Genomic DNA, 14,259 nt, shown 5'->3' with positions numbered 1-14,259 from the left:
CCAGAAAGGTCACCACTCTGGCATACCTCTTCACCTTGAGGAGGAATTCCTGATGGAGCATGCCAAACTCCCAGAGTGCACGCATTTGCATGCACCCACGGCACTGGGATTCCTCCCAGGACACCCTCCCCCGCCCATTAAAAAAAAAAACAACAAACAAACTACAACTGAGGAAATCCAAGAAGGCAAAAGTTGTGGTAAAACCAGGAATGGAATTTAATTCCCTGCATGGATCAGCAGAAGAATCTATCATTGACCAAATAAATCAGGGGAGAGCGCGAACGCAGTCCCCCACTACCAGAAATTATGCAGCCGAGTTTCCCGCATTTGGGGAAATCGCAGAGGTCAACCCACCCGAAAGTGCAATGGGCAGGCCTCACCCTGGGAAAGCTACCTTAGTGTTCGCAGACTTTCCTCTGCCAGGTAAGTATGAGTTGGTTAGGTTGCCAGAAAGGTCACCACTCTGGCATACCTCTTCCACCTTGAGGAGGAATTCCTGATGGAGCATGCCAAACTCCCAGAGTGCACGGCATTTGCATGCACCCACGGCACTGGATTCCTCCCAGGACACCCTCCCCCGCCCATTAAAAAAAAAAAACACAAACAAACAAACTACAACTGAGGAAATCCAAGAAGGCAAAAGTTGTGGTAAAACCAGGAATGGAATTTAATTCCCTGCATGGATCAGCAGAAGAATCTATCATTGACCAAATAAATCAGGGGAGAGCGCGAACGCAGTCCCCCACTACCAGAAATTATGCAGCCGAGTTTCCCGCATTTGGGGAAATCGCAGAGGTCAACCCACCCGAAAGTGCAATGGGCAGGCCTCACCCTGGGAAAGCTACCTTAGTGTTCGCAGACTTTCCTCTGCCAGGTAAGTATGAGTTGGTTAGGTTGCCAGAAAGGTCACCACTCTGGCATACCTCTTCCACCTTGAGGAGGAATTCCTGATGGAGCATGCCAAACTCCCAGAGTGCACGGCATTTGCATGCACCCACGGCACTGGGATTCCTCCCAGGACACCCTCCCCCCCCCCCCATTAAAAAAAACAAAAAAACACAAACAAACTACAACTGAGGAAATCCAAGAAGGCAAAAGTTGTGGTAAAAACCAGGAATGGAATTTAATTCCCTGCATGGATCAGCAGAAGAATCTATCATTGACCAAATAAAATCAGGGGAGAGCGCGAACGCAGTCCCCCACTACCAGAAATTATGCAGCCGAGTTTCCCGCATTTGGGGAAATCGCAGAGGTCAACCCACCCGAAAGTGCAATGGGCAGGCCTCAACCTGGGAAAGCTACCTTAGTGTTCGCATACTTTCTCTGCAGGTAAGTATGAGTTGGTTAGGTTGCCAGAAAGGGCACCCTCTGGCATCCTCTTCCACCTTGAGGGAGGAATTCCTGATGGAGCATGCCAAACTCCCAGAGTGCACGGCATTTGCATGCACCCACGGCACTGGATTCTCCAGGACACCCTCCCCCGCCCATTAAAAAAAAAAAAAAAAAACACAAACAAACTACAACTGAGGAAATCCAAGAAGGCAAAAGTTGTGGTAAAACCAGGAATGGAATTTATTCCCTGCATGGATCAGCAGAAGAATCTATCATTGACCAAATAAAATCAGGGGAGAGCGCGAACGCAGTCCCCCACTACCAGAAATTATGCAGCCGAGTTTCCCGCATTTGGGGGAAATCGCAGAGGTCAACCCACCCGAAGTGCAATGGGCAGGCCCTCACCCTGGGAAAGCTACCTTAGTGTTCGCAGACTTTCCTCTGCCAGGTAAGTATGAGTTGGTTAGGTTGCCAGAAAGGTCACCACTCTGGCATACCTCTTCCACCTTGAGGAGGAATTCCTGATGGAGCATGCCAAACTCCAGAGTGCACGGCATTTGCATGCACCCCCGGCACTGGGATTCCTCCCAGGACCCCCTCCCCCGCCCATTAAAAAAAAAAAAAAAAACACAAACAAACTACAACTGAGGAATCCAAGAAGGCAAAAGTTGTGGTAAAACCAGGAATGGAATTTAATTCCCTGCATGGATCAGCAGAAGAATCTATCATGACCAAATAAAATCAGGGGAGAGCGCGAACGCAGTCCCCCACTTACCCAAGGGGGAAATTATGCAGCCGAGTTTCCCGCATTTGGGGAAATCGCAGAGGTCAACCCACCCGAAAGTGCAATGGGCAGGCCTCACCCTGGGAAAGCTACCTTAGTGTTCGCAGACTTTCCTCTGCCAGGTAAGTATGAGTTGGTTAGGTTGCCAGAAAGGTCACCACTCTGGCATACCTCTTTCCACCTTGAGGAGGAATTCCTGATGGAGCATGCCAAACTCCCAGAGTGCACGGCATTTGCATGCACCCACGGCACTGGGATTCCTCCCAGGACACCCTCCCCCGCCCATTAAAAAAAAAAAAAAAAACACAAACAAACTACAACTGAGGAAATCCAAGAAGGCAAAAGTTGTGGTAAAACCAGGAATGGAATTTAATTCCCTGCATGGATCAGCAGAAGAATCTATCATTGACCAAATAAAATCAGGGGAGAGCGCGAACGCAGTCCCCCACTACCCAGAAATTATGCAGCCGAGTTTCCCGCATTTGGGGAAATCGCAGAGGTCAACCCACCCGAAAGTGCAATGGGCAGGCCTCACCCTGGGAAAGCTACCTTAGTGTTCGCAGACTTTCCTCTGCAGGTAAGTATGAGTTGGTTAGGTTGCCAGAAAGGTCACCACTCTGGCATACCTCTTCCACCTTGAGGAGGAATTCCTGATGGAGCATGCCAAACTCCCAGAGTGCACGGCATTTGCATGCACCCACGGCACTGGGATTCCTCCCAGGACACCCTCCCCCGCCCATTAAAAAAAAAAAAAAAAAACACAACAAACAAACTACAACTGAGGAAATACAAGAAGGCAAAAGTTGTGGTAAAACAGGAATGGAATTTAATTCCCTGCATGGATCAGCAGAAGAATCTATCATTGACCAAATAAAATCAGGGGAGAGCGCGAACGCAGTCCCCCACTACCAGAAATTATGCAGCCGAGTTTCCCGCATTTGGGGAAATCGCAGAGGTCAACCCACCCGAAAGTGCAATGGGCAGGCCTCACCCTGGGAAAGCTACCTTAGTGTTCGCAGACTTTCCTCTGCCAGGTAAGTATGAGTTGGTTAGGTTGCCAGAAAGGTCACCACTCTGGCATACCTCTTCCACCTTGAGGAGGAATTCCTGATGGAGCATGCCAAACTCCCAGAGTGCACGGGCATTTGCATGCACCCACGGCACTGGGATTCCTCCCAGGACACCCTCCCCGCCCATTAAAAAAAAAAAAAAAACACAAACAAACTACAACTGAGGAAATCCAAGAAGGCAAAAGTTGTGGTAAAACCAGGAATGGAATTTAATTCCCTGCATGGATCAGCAGAAGAATCTATCATTGACCAAATAAAATCAGGGAGAGCGCGAACGCAGTCCCCCACTACCAGAAATTATGCAGGCCGAGTTTCCCGCATTTGGGGAAATCGCAGAGGTCAACCCACCCGAAAGTGCAATGGGCAGGCCTCACCCTGGGAAAGCTACCTTAGTGTTCGCAGACTTCCTCTGCCAGGTAAGTATGAGTTGGTTAGGTTGCCAGAAAGGTCACCACTCTGGCATACCTCTTCCACCTTGAGGAGGAATTCCTGATGGAGCATGCCAAACTCCCAGAGTGCACGGCATTTGCATGCACCCACGGCACTGGGATTCCTCCCAGGACACCCTCCCCCGCCCATTAAAAAAAAAAAAAAAAACACAAACAAACAAACTACAACTGAGGAAATCCAAGAAGGCAAAAGTTGTGGTAAAACCAGGAATGGAATTTAATTCCCTGCATGGATCAGCAGAAGAATCTATCATTGACCAAATAAAATCAGGGGAGAGCGCGAACGCAGTCCCCCACTACCAGAAATTATGCAGCCGAGTTTCCCGCATTTGGGGAAATCGCAGAGGTCAACCCACCCGAAAGTGCAATGGGCAGGCCTCACCCTGGGAAAGCTACCTTAGTGTTCGCAGACTTTCCTCTGCCAGGTAAGTATGAGTTGGTTAGGTTGCCAGAAAGGTCACCACTCTGGCATACCTCTTCCACCTTGAGGAGGAATTCCTGATGGAGCATGCCAAACTCCCAGAGTGCACGGCATTTGCATGCACCCACGGCACTGGGATTCCTCCCAGGACACCCTCCCCCGCCCATTAAAAAAAAAAAAAAAAACACAAACAAACAAACTACAACTGAGGAAATCCAAGAAGGCAAAAGTTGTGGTAAAACCAGGAATGGAATTTAATTCCCTGCATGGATCAGCAGAAGAATCTATCATTGACCAAATAAAATCAGGGGAGAGCGCGAACGCAGTCCCCCACTACCAGAAATTATGCAGCCGAGTTTCCCGCATTTGGGGAAATCGCAGAGGTCAACCCACCCGAAAGTGCAATGGGCAGGCCTCACCCTGGGAAAGCTACCTTAGTGTTCGCAGACTTTCCTCTGCCAGGTAAGTATGAGTTGGTTAGGTTGCCAGAAAGGTCACCACTCTGGCATACCTCTTCCACCTTGAGGAGGAATTCCTGATGGAGCATGCCAAACTCCCAGAGTGCACGGCATTTGCATGCACCCACGGCACTGGGATTCCTCCCAGGACACCCTCCCCCGCCCATTAAAAAAAAAAAAAAAAACACAAACAAACTACAACTGAGGAAATCCAAGAAGGCAAAAGTTGTGGTAAAACCAGGAATGGAATTTAATTCCCTGCATGGATCAGCAGAAGAATCTATCATTGACCAAATAAAATCAGGGGAGAGCGCGAACGCAGTCCCCACTACCAGAAATTATGCAGCCGAGTTTCCCGCATTTGGGGAAATCGCAGAGGTCAACCCACCCGAAAGTGCAATGGGCAGGCCTCACCCTGGGAAAGCTACCTTAGTGTTCGCAGACTTTCCTCTGCCAGGTAAGTATGAGTTGGTTAGGTTGCCAGAAAGGTCACCACTCTGGCATACCTCTTCCACCTTGAGGAGGAATTCCTGATGGAGCATGCCAAACTCCCAGAGTGCACGGCATTTGCATGCACCCACGGCACTGGGATTCCTCCCAGGACACCCTCCCCCGCCCATTAAAAAAAAAAAAAAAAAACACAAACAAACTACAACTGAGGAAATCCAAGAAGGCAAAAGTTGTGGTAAAACCAGGAATGGAATTTAATTCCCTGCATGGATCAGCAGAAGAATCTATCATTGACCAAATAAAATCAGGGGAGAGCGCGAACGCAGTCCCCCACTACCAGAAATTATGCAGCCGAGTTTCCCGCATTTGGGGAAATCGCAGAGGTCAACCCACCCGAAAGTGCAATGGGCAGGCCTCACCCTGGGAAAGCTACCTTAGTGTTCGCAGACTTTCCTCTGCCAGGTAAGTATGAGTTGGTTAGGTTGCCAGAAAGGTCACCACTCTGGCATACCTCTTCCACCTTGAGGAGGAATTCCTGATGGAGCATGCCAAACTCCCAGAGTGCACGGCATTTGCATGCACCCACGGCACTGGGATTCCTCCCAGGACACCCTCCCCCGCCCAGTAAAAAAAAAAAAAAAAAACACAACAACAAACTACAACTGAGGAAATCCAAGAAGGCAAAAGTTGTGGTAAAACCAGGAATGGAATTTAATTCCCTGCATGGATCAGCAGAAGAATCTATCATTGACCAAATAAAATCAGGGGAGAGCGCGAACGCAGTCCCCCACTACCAGAAATTATGCAGCCGAGTTTCCCGCATTTGGGGAAATCGCAGAGGTCAACCCACCCGAAAGTGCAATGGGCAGGCCTCACCCTGGGAAAGCTACCTTAGTGTTCGCAGACTTTCCTCTGCCAGGTAAGTATGAGTTGGTTAGGTTGCCAGAAAGGTCACCACTCTGGCATACCTCTTCCACCTTGAGGAGGAATTCCTGATGGAGCATGCCAAACTCCCAGAGTGCACGGCATTTGCATGCACCCACGGCACTGGGATTCCTCCCAGGACACCCTCCCCCGCCCATTAAAAAAAAAAAAAAAAAACACAAACAAACTACAACTGAGGAAATCCAAGAAGGCAAAGTTGTGGTAAAACCAGGAATGGAATTTAATTCCCTGCATGGATCAGCAGAAGAATCTATCATTGACCAAATAAAATCAGGGGAGAGCGCGAACGCAGTCCCCCACTACCAGAAATTATGCAGCCGAGTTTCCCGCATTTGGGGAAATCGCAGAGGTCAACCCACCCGAAAGTGCAATGGGCAGGCCTCACCCTGGGAAAGCTACCTTAGTGTTCGCAGACTTTCCTCTGCCAGGTAAGTATGAGTTGGTTAGGTTGCCAGAAAGGTCACCACTCTGGCATACCTCTTCCACCTTGAGGAGGAATTCCTGATGGAGCATGCCAAACTCCCAGAGTGCACGGCATTTGCATGCACCCACGGCACTGGGATTCCTCCCAGGACACCCTCCCCCGCCCATTAAAAAAAAAAAAAACACAAACTACAACTGAGGAAATCCAAGAAGGCAAAAGTTGTGGTAAAACCAGGAATGGAATTTAATTCCCTGCATGGATCAGCAGAAGAATCTATCATTGACCAAATAAAATCAGGGGAGAGCGCGAACGCAGTCCCCCACTACCAGAAATTATGCAGCCGAGTTTCCCGCATTTGGGGAAATCGCAGAGGTCAACCCACCCGAAAGTGCAATGGGCAGGCCTCACCCTGGGAAAGCTACCTTAGTGTTCGCAGACTTTCCTCTGCCAGGTAAGTATGAGTTGGTTAGGTTGCCAGAAAGGTCACCACTCTGGCATACCTCTTCCACCTTGAGGAGGAATTCCTGATGGAGCATGCCAAACTCCCAGAGTGCACGGCATTTGCATGCACCCACGGCACTGGGATTCCTCCCAGGACACCCTCCCCCGCCCATTAAAAAAAAAAAAAAAACACAAACAAACAAACTACAACTGAGGAAATCCAAGAAGGCAAAAGTTGTGGTAAAACCAGGAATGGAATTTAATTCCCTGCATGGATCAGCAGAAGAATCTATCATTGACCAAATAAAATCAGGGGAGAGCGCGAACGCAGTCCCCCACTACCAGAAATTATGCAGCCGAGTTTCCCGCATTTGGGGAAATCGCAGAGGTCAACCCACCCGAAAGTGCAATGGGCAGGCCTCACCCTGGGAAAGCTACCTTAGTGTTCGCAGACTTTCCTCTGCCAGGTAAGTATGAGTTGGTTAGGTTGCCAGAAAGGTCACCACTCTGGCATACCTCTTCCACCTTGAGGAGGAATTCCTGATGGAGCATGCCAAACTCCCAGAGTGCACGGCATTTGCATGCACCCACGGCACTGGGATTCCTCCCAGGACACCCTCCCCCCGCCCATTAAAAAAAAAAAAAAACACAACAAACAAACTACAACTGAGGAAATCCAAGAAGGCAAAAGTTGTGGTAAAACCAGGAATGGAATTTAATTCCCTGCATGGATCAGCAGAAGAATCTATCATTGACCAAATAAAATCAGGGGAGAGCGCGAACGCAGTCCCCCACTACCAGAAATTATGCAGCCGAGTTTCCCGCATTTGGGGAAATCGCAGAGGTCAACCCACCCGAAAGTGCAATGGGCAGGCCTCACCCTGGGAAAGCTACCTTAGTGTTCGCAGACTTTCCTCTGCCAGGTAAGTATGAGTTGGTTAGGTTGCCAGAAAGGTCACCACTCTGGCATACCTCTTCCACCTTGAGGAGGAATTCCTGATGGAGCATGCCAAACTCCCAGAGTGCACGGCATTTGCATGCACCCACGGCACTGGGATTCCTCCCAGGACACCCTCCCCCCGCCCATTAAAAAAAAAAAAAAAACACAAACAAACAAACTACAACTGAGGAAATCCAAGAAGGCAAAAGTTGTGGTAAAACCAGGAATGGAATTTAATTCCCTGCATGGATCAGCAGAAGAATCTATCATTGACCAAATAAAATCAGGGGAGAGCGCGAACGCAGTCCCCCACTACCAGAAATTATGCAGCCGAGTTTCCCGCATTTGGGGAAATCGCAGAGGTCAACCCACCCGAAAGTGCAATGGGCAGGCCTCACCCTGGGAAAGCTACCTTAGTGTTCGCAGACTTTCCTCTGCCAGGTAAGTATGAGTTGGTTAGGTTGCCAGAAAGGTCACCACTCTGGCATACCTCTTCCACCTTGAGGAGGAATTCCTGATGGAGCATGCCAAACTCCCAGAGTGCACGGCATTTGCATGCACCCACGGCACTGGGATTCCTCCCAGGACACCCTCCCCCGCCCATTAAAAAAAAAAAAAAAACACAAACAAACAAACTACAACTGAGGAAATCCAAGAAGGCAAAAGTTGTGGTAAAACCAGGAATGGAATTTAATTCCCTGCATGGATCAGCAGAAGAATCTATCATTGACCAAATAAAATCAGGGGAGAGCGCGAACGCAGTCCCCCACTACCAGAAATTATGCAGCCGAGTTTCCCGCATTTGGGGAAATCGCAGAGGTCAACCCACCCGAAAGTGCAATGGGCAGGCCTCAAGCTACCTTAGTGTTCGCAGACTTTCCTCTGCCAGGTAAGTATGAGTTGGTTAGGTTGCCAGAAAGGTCACCACTCTGGCATACCTCTTCCACCTTGAGGAGGAATTCCTGATGGAGCATGCCAAACTCCCAGAGTGCACGGCATTTGCATGCACCCACGGCACTGGGATTCCTCCCAGGACACCCTCCCCCGCCCATTAAAAAAAAAAAAAAAACACAAACAAACAAACTACAACTGAGGAAATCCAAGAAGGCAAAAGTTGTGGTAAAACCAGGAATGGAATTTAATTCCCTGCATGGATCAGCAGAAGAATCTATCATTGACCAAATAAAATCAGGGGAGAGCGCGAACGCAGTCCCCCACTACCAGAAATTATGCAGCCGAGTTTCCCGCATTTGGGGAAATCGCAGAGGTCAACCCACCCGAAAGTGCAATGGGCAGGCCTCACCCTGGGAAAGCTACCTTAGTGTTCGCAGACTTTCCTCTGCCAGGTAAGTATGAGTTGGTTAGGTTGCCAGAAAGGTCACCACTCTGGCATACCTCTTCCACCTTGAGGAGGAATTCCTGATGGAGCATGCCAAACTCCCAGAGTGCACGGCATTTGCATGCACCCACGGCACTGGGATTCCTCCCAGGACACCCTCCCCCGCCCATTAAAAAAAAAAAAAAAACACAAACAAACAAACTACAACTGAGGAAATCCAAGAAGGCAAAAGTTGTGGTAAAACCAGGAATGGAATTTAATTCCCTGCATGGATCAGCAGAAGAATCTATCATTGACCAAATAAAATCAGGGGAGAGCGCGAACGCAGTCCCCCACTACCAGAAATTATGCAGCCGAGTTTCCCGCATTTGGGGAAATCGCAGAGGTCAACCCACCCGAAAGTGCAATGGGCAGGCCTCACCCTGGGAAAGCTACCTTAGTGTTCGCAGACTTTCCTCTGCCAGGTAAGTATGAGTTGGTTAGGTTGCCAGAAAGGTCACCACTCTGGCATACCTCTTCCACCTTGAGGAGGAATTCCTGATGGAGCATGCCAAACTCCCAGAGTGCACGGCATTTGCATGCACCCACGGCACTGGGATTCCTCCCAGGACACCCTCCCCCGCCCATTAAAAAAAAAAAAAAAACACAACAAACAAACTACAACTGAGGAAATCCAAGAAGGCAAAAGTTGTGGTAAAACCAGGAATGGAATTTAATTCCCTGCATGGATCAGCAGAAGAATCTATCATTGACCAAATAAAATCAGGGGAGAGCGCGAACGCAGTCCCCCACTACCAGAAATTATGCAGCCGAGTTTCCCGCATTTGGGGAAATCGCAGAGGTCAACCCACCCGAAAGTGCAATGGGCAGGCCTCACCCTGGGAAAGCTACCTTAGTGTTCGCAGACTTTCCTCTGCCAGGTAAGTATGAGTTGGTTAGGTTGCCAGAAAGGTCACCACTCTGGCATACCTCTTCCACCTTGAGGAGGAATTCCTGATGGAGCATGCCAAACTCCCAGAGTGCACGGCATTTGCATGCACCCACGGCACTGGGATTCCTCCCAGGACACCCTCCCCCGCCCATTAAAAAAAAAAAAAAAACACAAACAAACAAACTACAACTGAGGAAATCCAAGAAGGCAAAAGTTGTGGTAAAACCAGGAATGGAATTTAATTCCCTGCATGGATCAGCAGAAGAATCTATCATTGACCAAATAAAATCAGGGGAGAGCGCGAACGCAGTCCCCCACTACCAGAAATTATGCAGCCGAGTTTCCCGCATTTGGGGAAATCGCAGAGGTCAACCCACCCGAAAGTGCAATGGGCAGGCCTCACCCTGGGAAAGCTACCTTAGTGTTCGCAGACTTTCCTCTGCCAGGTAAGTATGAGTTGGTTAGGTTGCCAGAAAGGTCACCACTCTGGCATACCTCTTCCACCTTGAGGAGGAATTCCTGATGGAGCATGCCAAACTCCCAGAGTGCACGGCATTTGCATGCACCCACGGCACTGGGATTCCTCCCAGGACACCCTCCCCCGCCCATTAAAAAAAAAAAAAAAACACAAACAAACAAACTACAACTGAGGAAATCCAAGAAGGCAAAAGTTGTGGTAAAACCAGGAATGGAATTTAATTCCCTGCATGGATCAGCAGAAGAATCTATCATTGACCAAATAAAATCAGGGGAGAGCGCGAACGCAGTCCCCCACTACCAGAAATTATGCAGCCGAGTTTCCCGCATTTGGGGAAATCGCAGAGGTCAACCCACCCGAAAGTGCAATGGGCAGGCCTCACCCTGGGAAAGCTACCTTAGTGTTCGCAGACTTTCCTCTGCCAGGTAAGTATGAGTTGGTTAGGTTGCCAGAAAGGTCACCACTCTGGCATACCTCTTCCACCTTGAGGAGGAATTCCTGATGGAGCATGCCAAACTCCCAGAGTGCACGGCATTTGCATGCACCCACGGCACTGGGATTCCTCCCAGGACACCCTCCCCCGCCCATTAAAAAAAAAAAAAAAACACAAACAAACAAACTACAACTGAGGAAATCCAAGAAGGCAAAAGTTGTGGTAAAACCAGGAATGGAATTTAATTCCCTGCATGGATCAGCAGAAGAATCTATCATTGACCAAATAAAATCAGGGGAGAGCGCGAACGCAGTCCCCCACTACCAGAAATTATGCAGCCGAGTTTCCCGCATTTGGGGAAATCGCAGAGGTCAACCCACCCGAAAGTGCAATGGGCAGGCCTCACCCTGGGAAAGCTACCTTAGTGTTCGCAGACTTTCCTCTGCCAGGTAAGTATGAGTTGGTTAGGTTGCCAGAAAGGTCACCACTCTGGCATACCTCTTCCACCTTGAGGAGGAATTCCTGATGGAGCATGCCAAACTCCCAGAGTGCACGGCATTTGCATGCACCCACGGCACTGGGATTCCTCCCAGGACACCCTCCCCCGCCCATTAAAAAAAAAAAAAAAAACACAAACAAACAAACTACAACTGAGGAAATCCAAGAAGGCAAAAGTTGTGGTAAAACCAGGAATGGAATTTAATTCCCTGCATGGATCAGCAGAAGAATCTATCATTGACCAAATAAAATCAGGGGAGAGCGCGAACGCAGTCCCCCACTACCAGAAATTATGCAGCCGAGTTTCCCGCATTTGGGGAAATCGCAGAGGTCAACCCACCCGAAAGTGCAATGGGCAGGCCTCACCCTGGGAAAGCTACCTTAGTGTTCGCAGACTTTCCTCTGCCAGGTAAGTATGAGTTGGTTAGGTTGCCAGAAAGGTCACCACTCTGGCATACCTCTTCCACCTTGAGGAGGAATTCCTGATGGAGCATGCCAAACTCCCAGAGTGCACGGCATTTGCATGCACCCACGGCACTGGGATTCCTCCCAGGACACCCTCCCCCGCCCATTAAAAAAAAAAAAAAAACACAAACAAACAAACTACAACTGAGGAAATCCAAGAAGGCAAAAGTTGTGGTAAAACCAGGAATGGAATTTAATTCCCTGCATGGATCAGCAGAAGAATCTATCATTGACCAAATAAAATCAGGGGAGAGCGCGAACGCAGTCCCCCACTACCAGAAATTATGCAGCCGAGTTTCCCGCATTTGGGGAAATCGCAGAGGTCAACCCACCCGAAAGTGCAATGGGCAGGCCTCACCCTGGGAAAGCTACCTTAGTGTTCGCAGACTTTCCTCTGCCAGGTAAGTATGAGTTGGTTAGGTTGCCAGAAAGGTCACCACTCTGGCATACCTCTTCCACCTTGAGGAGGAATTCCTGATGGAGCATGCCAAACTCCCAGAGTGCACGGCATTTGCATGCACCCACGGCACTGGGATTCCTCCCAGGACACCCTCCCCCGCCCATTAAAAAAAAAAAAAAAACACAAACAAACAAACTACAACTGAGGAAATCCAAGAAGGCAAAAGTTGTGGTAAAACCAGGAATGGAATTTAATTCCCTGCATGGATCAGCAGAAGAATCTATCATTGACCAAATAAAATCAGGGGAGAGCGCGAACGCAGTCCCCCACTACCAGAAATTATGCAGCCGAGTTTCCCGCATTTGGGGAAATCGCAGAGGTCAACCCACCCGAAAGTGCAATGGGCAGGCCTCACCCTGGGAAAGCTACCTTAGTGTTCGCAGACTTTCCTCTGCCAGGTAAGTATGAGTTGGTTAGGTTGCCAGAAAGGTCACCACTCTGGCATACCTCTTCCACCTTGAGGAGGAATTCCTGATGGAGCATGCCAAACTCCCAGAGTGCACGGCATTTGCATGCACCCACGGCACTGGGATTCCTCCCAGGACACCCTCCCCCGCCCATTAAAAAAAAAAAAAAAAACACAAACAAACAAACTACAACTGAGGAAATCCAAGAAGGCAAAAGTTGTGGTAAAACCAGGAATGGAATTTAATTCCCTGCATGGATCAGCAGAAGAATCTATCATTGACCAAATAAAATCAGGGGAGAGCGCGAACGCAGTCCCCCACTACCAGAAATTATGCAGCCGAGTTTCCCGCATTTGGGGAAATCGCAGAGGTCAACCCACCCGAAAGTGCAATGGGCAGGCCTCACCCTGGGAAAGCTACCTTAGTGTTCGCAGACTTTCCTCTGCCAGGTAAGTATGAGTTGGTTAGGTTGCCAGAAAGGTCACCACTCTGGCATACCTCTTCCACCTTGAGGAGGAATTCCTGATGGAGCATGCCAAACTCCCAGAGTGCACGGCATTTGCATGCACCCACGGCACTGGGATTCCTCCCAGGACACCCTCCCCCGCCCATTAAAAAAAAAAAAAAAAACACACAAACAAACTACAACTGAGGAAATCCAAGAAGGCAAAAGTTGTGGTAAAACCAGGAATGGAATTTAATTCCCTGCATGGATCAGCAGAAGAATCTATCATTGACCAAATAAAATCAGGGGAGAGCGCGAACGCAGTCCCCCACTACCAGAAATTATGCAGCCGAGTTTCCCGCATTTGGGGAAATCGCAGAGGTCAACCCACCCGAAAGTGCAATGGGCAGGCCTCACCCTGGGAAAGCTACCTTAGTGTTCGCAGACTTTCCTCTGCCAGGTAAGTATGAGTTGGTTAGGTTGCCAGAAAGGTCACCACTCTGGCATACCTCTTCCACCTTGAGGAGGAATTCCTGATGGAGCATGCCAAACTCCCAGAGTGCACGGCATTTGCATGCACCCACGGCACTGGGATTCCTCCCAGGACACCCTCCCCCGCCCATTAAAAAAAAAAAAAAAACACAACAAACAAACTACAACTGAGGAAATCCAAGAAGGCAAAAGTTGTGGTAAAACCAGGAATGGAATTTAATTCCCTGCATGGATCAGCAGAAGAATCTATCATTGACCAAATAAAATCAGGGGAGAGCGCGAACGCAGTCCCCCACTACCAGAAATTATGCAGCCGAGTTTCCCGCATTTGGGGAAATCGCAGAGGTCAACCCACCCGAAAGTGCAATGGGCAGGCCTCACCCTGGGAAAGCTACCTTAGTGTTCGCAGACTTTCCTCTGCCAGGTAAGTATGAGTTGGTTAGGTTGCCAGAAAGGTCACCACTCTGGCATACCTCTTCCACCTTGAGGAGGAATTCCTGATGGAGCATGCCAAACTCCCAGAGTGCACGGCATTTGCATGCACCCACGGCACTGGGATTCCTCCCAGGACACCCTCCCCCGCCCATTAAAAAAAAA

The 14,259-nt window shown here is 49.2% G+C and overlaps 31 non-coding genes across 31 annotated transcripts; all 31 read right to left on the bottom strand.

The window, feature by feature from the left end:
- Positions 1–266: 266 nt before the first annotated feature.
- On the bottom strand, positions 267–431 carry LOC138778879 (U1 spliceosomal RNA). The gene has a single exon (XR_011360970.1). It is a non-coding gene; the product is annotated as a U1 spliceosomal RNA (small nuclear RNA).
- A 286-nt stretch (positions 432–717) lies between these two features.
- LOC138778877 (U1 spliceosomal RNA) lies at positions 718–882 on the bottom strand. The gene has a single exon (XR_011360968.1). It is a non-coding gene; the product is annotated as a U1 spliceosomal RNA (small nuclear RNA).
- A 292-nt stretch (positions 883–1,174) lies between these two features.
- On the bottom strand, positions 1,175–1,337 carry LOC138778948 (U1 spliceosomal RNA). Its single transcript, XR_011361035.1, has one exon. It is a non-coding gene; the product is annotated as a U1 spliceosomal RNA (small nuclear RNA).
- Positions 1,338–1,622: 285 nt separating this feature from the next.
- On the bottom strand, positions 1,623–1,788 carry LOC138778904 (U1 spliceosomal RNA). Its single transcript, XR_011360993.1, has one exon. It is a non-coding gene; the product is annotated as a U1 spliceosomal RNA (small nuclear RNA).
- Positions 1,789–2,074: 286 nt separating this feature from the next.
- LOC138778941 (U1 spliceosomal RNA) lies at positions 2,075–2,246 on the bottom strand. The gene has a single exon (XR_011361028.1). It is a non-coding gene; the product is annotated as a U1 spliceosomal RNA (small nuclear RNA).
- A 290-nt stretch (positions 2,247–2,536) lies between these two features.
- On the bottom strand, positions 2,537–2,701 carry LOC138778929 (U1 spliceosomal RNA). Its single transcript, XR_011361017.1, has one exon. It is a non-coding gene; the product is annotated as a U1 spliceosomal RNA (small nuclear RNA).
- Positions 2,702–2,993: 292 nt separating this feature from the next.
- LOC138778876 (U1 spliceosomal RNA) lies at positions 2,994–3,158 on the bottom strand. The gene has a single exon (XR_011360967.1). It is a non-coding gene; the product is annotated as a U1 spliceosomal RNA (small nuclear RNA).
- Positions 3,159–3,445: 287 nt separating this feature from the next.
- Positions 3,446–3,610, bottom strand: LOC138778925 (U1 spliceosomal RNA). Its single transcript, XR_011361013.1, has one exon. It is a non-coding gene; the product is annotated as a U1 spliceosomal RNA (small nuclear RNA).
- A 293-nt stretch (positions 3,611–3,903) lies between these two features.
- On the bottom strand, positions 3,904–4,068 carry LOC138778875 (U1 spliceosomal RNA). The gene has a single exon (XR_011360966.1). It is a non-coding gene; the product is annotated as a U1 spliceosomal RNA (small nuclear RNA).
- Positions 4,069–4,361: 293 nt separating this feature from the next.
- Positions 4,362–4,526, bottom strand: LOC138778874 (U1 spliceosomal RNA). Its single transcript, XR_011360965.1, has one exon. It is a non-coding gene; the product is annotated as a U1 spliceosomal RNA (small nuclear RNA).
- Positions 4,527–4,815: 289 nt separating this feature from the next.
- LOC138778893 (U1 spliceosomal RNA) lies at positions 4,816–4,979 on the bottom strand. The gene has a single exon (XR_011360983.1). It is a non-coding gene; the product is annotated as a U1 spliceosomal RNA (small nuclear RNA).
- Positions 4,980–5,269: 290 nt separating this feature from the next.
- LOC138778873 (U1 spliceosomal RNA) lies at positions 5,270–5,434 on the bottom strand. Its single transcript, XR_011360964.1, has one exon. It is a non-coding gene; the product is annotated as a U1 spliceosomal RNA (small nuclear RNA).
- A 292-nt stretch (positions 5,435–5,726) lies between these two features.
- Positions 5,727–5,891, bottom strand: LOC138778872 (U1 spliceosomal RNA). The gene has a single exon (XR_011360963.1). It is a non-coding gene; the product is annotated as a U1 spliceosomal RNA (small nuclear RNA).
- Positions 5,892–6,180: 289 nt separating this feature from the next.
- Positions 6,181–6,345, bottom strand: LOC138778871 (U1 spliceosomal RNA). The gene has a single exon (XR_011360962.1). It is a non-coding gene; the product is annotated as a U1 spliceosomal RNA (small nuclear RNA).
- A 282-nt stretch (positions 6,346–6,627) lies between these two features.
- On the bottom strand, positions 6,628–6,792 carry LOC138778870 (U1 spliceosomal RNA). The gene has a single exon (XR_011360961.1). It is a non-coding gene; the product is annotated as a U1 spliceosomal RNA (small nuclear RNA).
- Positions 6,793–7,084: 292 nt separating this feature from the next.
- On the bottom strand, positions 7,085–7,249 carry LOC138778869 (U1 spliceosomal RNA). Its single transcript, XR_011360960.1, has one exon. It is a non-coding gene; the product is annotated as a U1 spliceosomal RNA (small nuclear RNA).
- Positions 7,250–7,540: 291 nt separating this feature from the next.
- Positions 7,541–7,705, bottom strand: LOC138778867 (U1 spliceosomal RNA). The gene has a single exon (XR_011360959.1). It is a non-coding gene; the product is annotated as a U1 spliceosomal RNA (small nuclear RNA).
- A 293-nt stretch (positions 7,706–7,998) lies between these two features.
- LOC138778865 (U1 spliceosomal RNA) lies at positions 7,999–8,163 on the bottom strand. The gene has a single exon (XR_011360957.1). It is a non-coding gene; the product is annotated as a U1 spliceosomal RNA (small nuclear RNA).
- Positions 8,164–8,455: 292 nt separating this feature from the next.
- Positions 8,456–8,611, bottom strand: LOC138778951 (U1 spliceosomal RNA). Its single transcript, XR_011361038.1, has one exon. It is a non-coding gene; the product is annotated as a U1 spliceosomal RNA (small nuclear RNA).
- A 292-nt stretch (positions 8,612–8,903) lies between these two features.
- LOC138778864 (U1 spliceosomal RNA) lies at positions 8,904–9,068 on the bottom strand. Its single transcript, XR_011360956.1, has one exon. It is a non-coding gene; the product is annotated as a U1 spliceosomal RNA (small nuclear RNA).
- Positions 9,069–9,360: 292 nt separating this feature from the next.
- On the bottom strand, positions 9,361–9,525 carry LOC138778863 (U1 spliceosomal RNA). The gene has a single exon (XR_011360955.1). It is a non-coding gene; the product is annotated as a U1 spliceosomal RNA (small nuclear RNA).
- Positions 9,526–9,816: 291 nt separating this feature from the next.
- Positions 9,817–9,981, bottom strand: LOC138778862 (U1 spliceosomal RNA). The gene has a single exon (XR_011360954.1). It is a non-coding gene; the product is annotated as a U1 spliceosomal RNA (small nuclear RNA).
- A 292-nt stretch (positions 9,982–10,273) lies between these two features.
- LOC138778861 (U1 spliceosomal RNA) lies at positions 10,274–10,438 on the bottom strand. The gene has a single exon (XR_011360953.1). It is a non-coding gene; the product is annotated as a U1 spliceosomal RNA (small nuclear RNA).
- A 292-nt stretch (positions 10,439–10,730) lies between these two features.
- LOC138778860 (U1 spliceosomal RNA) lies at positions 10,731–10,895 on the bottom strand. Its single transcript, XR_011360952.1, has one exon. It is a non-coding gene; the product is annotated as a U1 spliceosomal RNA (small nuclear RNA).
- A 292-nt stretch (positions 10,896–11,187) lies between these two features.
- Positions 11,188–11,352, bottom strand: LOC138778859 (U1 spliceosomal RNA). Its single transcript, XR_011360951.1, has one exon. It is a non-coding gene; the product is annotated as a U1 spliceosomal RNA (small nuclear RNA).
- A 293-nt stretch (positions 11,353–11,645) lies between these two features.
- LOC138778858 (U1 spliceosomal RNA) lies at positions 11,646–11,810 on the bottom strand. The gene has a single exon (XR_011360950.1). It is a non-coding gene; the product is annotated as a U1 spliceosomal RNA (small nuclear RNA).
- A 292-nt stretch (positions 11,811–12,102) lies between these two features.
- On the bottom strand, positions 12,103–12,267 carry LOC138778857 (U1 spliceosomal RNA). The gene has a single exon (XR_011360949.1). It is a non-coding gene; the product is annotated as a U1 spliceosomal RNA (small nuclear RNA).
- Positions 12,268–12,559: 292 nt separating this feature from the next.
- On the bottom strand, positions 12,560–12,724 carry LOC138778856 (U1 spliceosomal RNA). The gene has a single exon (XR_011360948.1). It is a non-coding gene; the product is annotated as a U1 spliceosomal RNA (small nuclear RNA).
- A 293-nt stretch (positions 12,725–13,017) lies between these two features.
- LOC138778854 (U1 spliceosomal RNA) lies at positions 13,018–13,182 on the bottom strand. The gene has a single exon (XR_011360946.1). It is a non-coding gene; the product is annotated as a U1 spliceosomal RNA (small nuclear RNA).
- Positions 13,183–13,473: 291 nt separating this feature from the next.
- Positions 13,474–13,638, bottom strand: LOC138778853 (U1 spliceosomal RNA). The gene has a single exon (XR_011360945.1). It is a non-coding gene; the product is annotated as a U1 spliceosomal RNA (small nuclear RNA).
- Positions 13,639–13,929: 291 nt separating this feature from the next.
- Positions 13,930–14,094, bottom strand: LOC138778851 (U1 spliceosomal RNA). Its single transcript, XR_011360944.1, has one exon. It is a non-coding gene; the product is annotated as a U1 spliceosomal RNA (small nuclear RNA).
- Between the last annotated feature and the right edge of the window lie 165 nt (positions 14,095–14,259).

This window comes from Dendropsophus ebraccatus, unplaced genomic scaffold (assembly GCF_027789765.1).
Source record: "Dendropsophus ebraccatus isolate aDenEbr1 unplaced genomic scaffold, aDenEbr1.pat pat_scaffold_694_ctg1, whole genome shotgun sequence".
Taxonomy (NCBI): domain Eukaryota; kingdom Metazoa; phylum Chordata; class Amphibia; order Anura; family Hylidae; genus Dendropsophus; species Dendropsophus ebraccatus.
The sequence above is the reverse complement of the archived record's forward strand: the minus strand, read 5'-3'. Positions and strand labels throughout refer to the sequence as shown.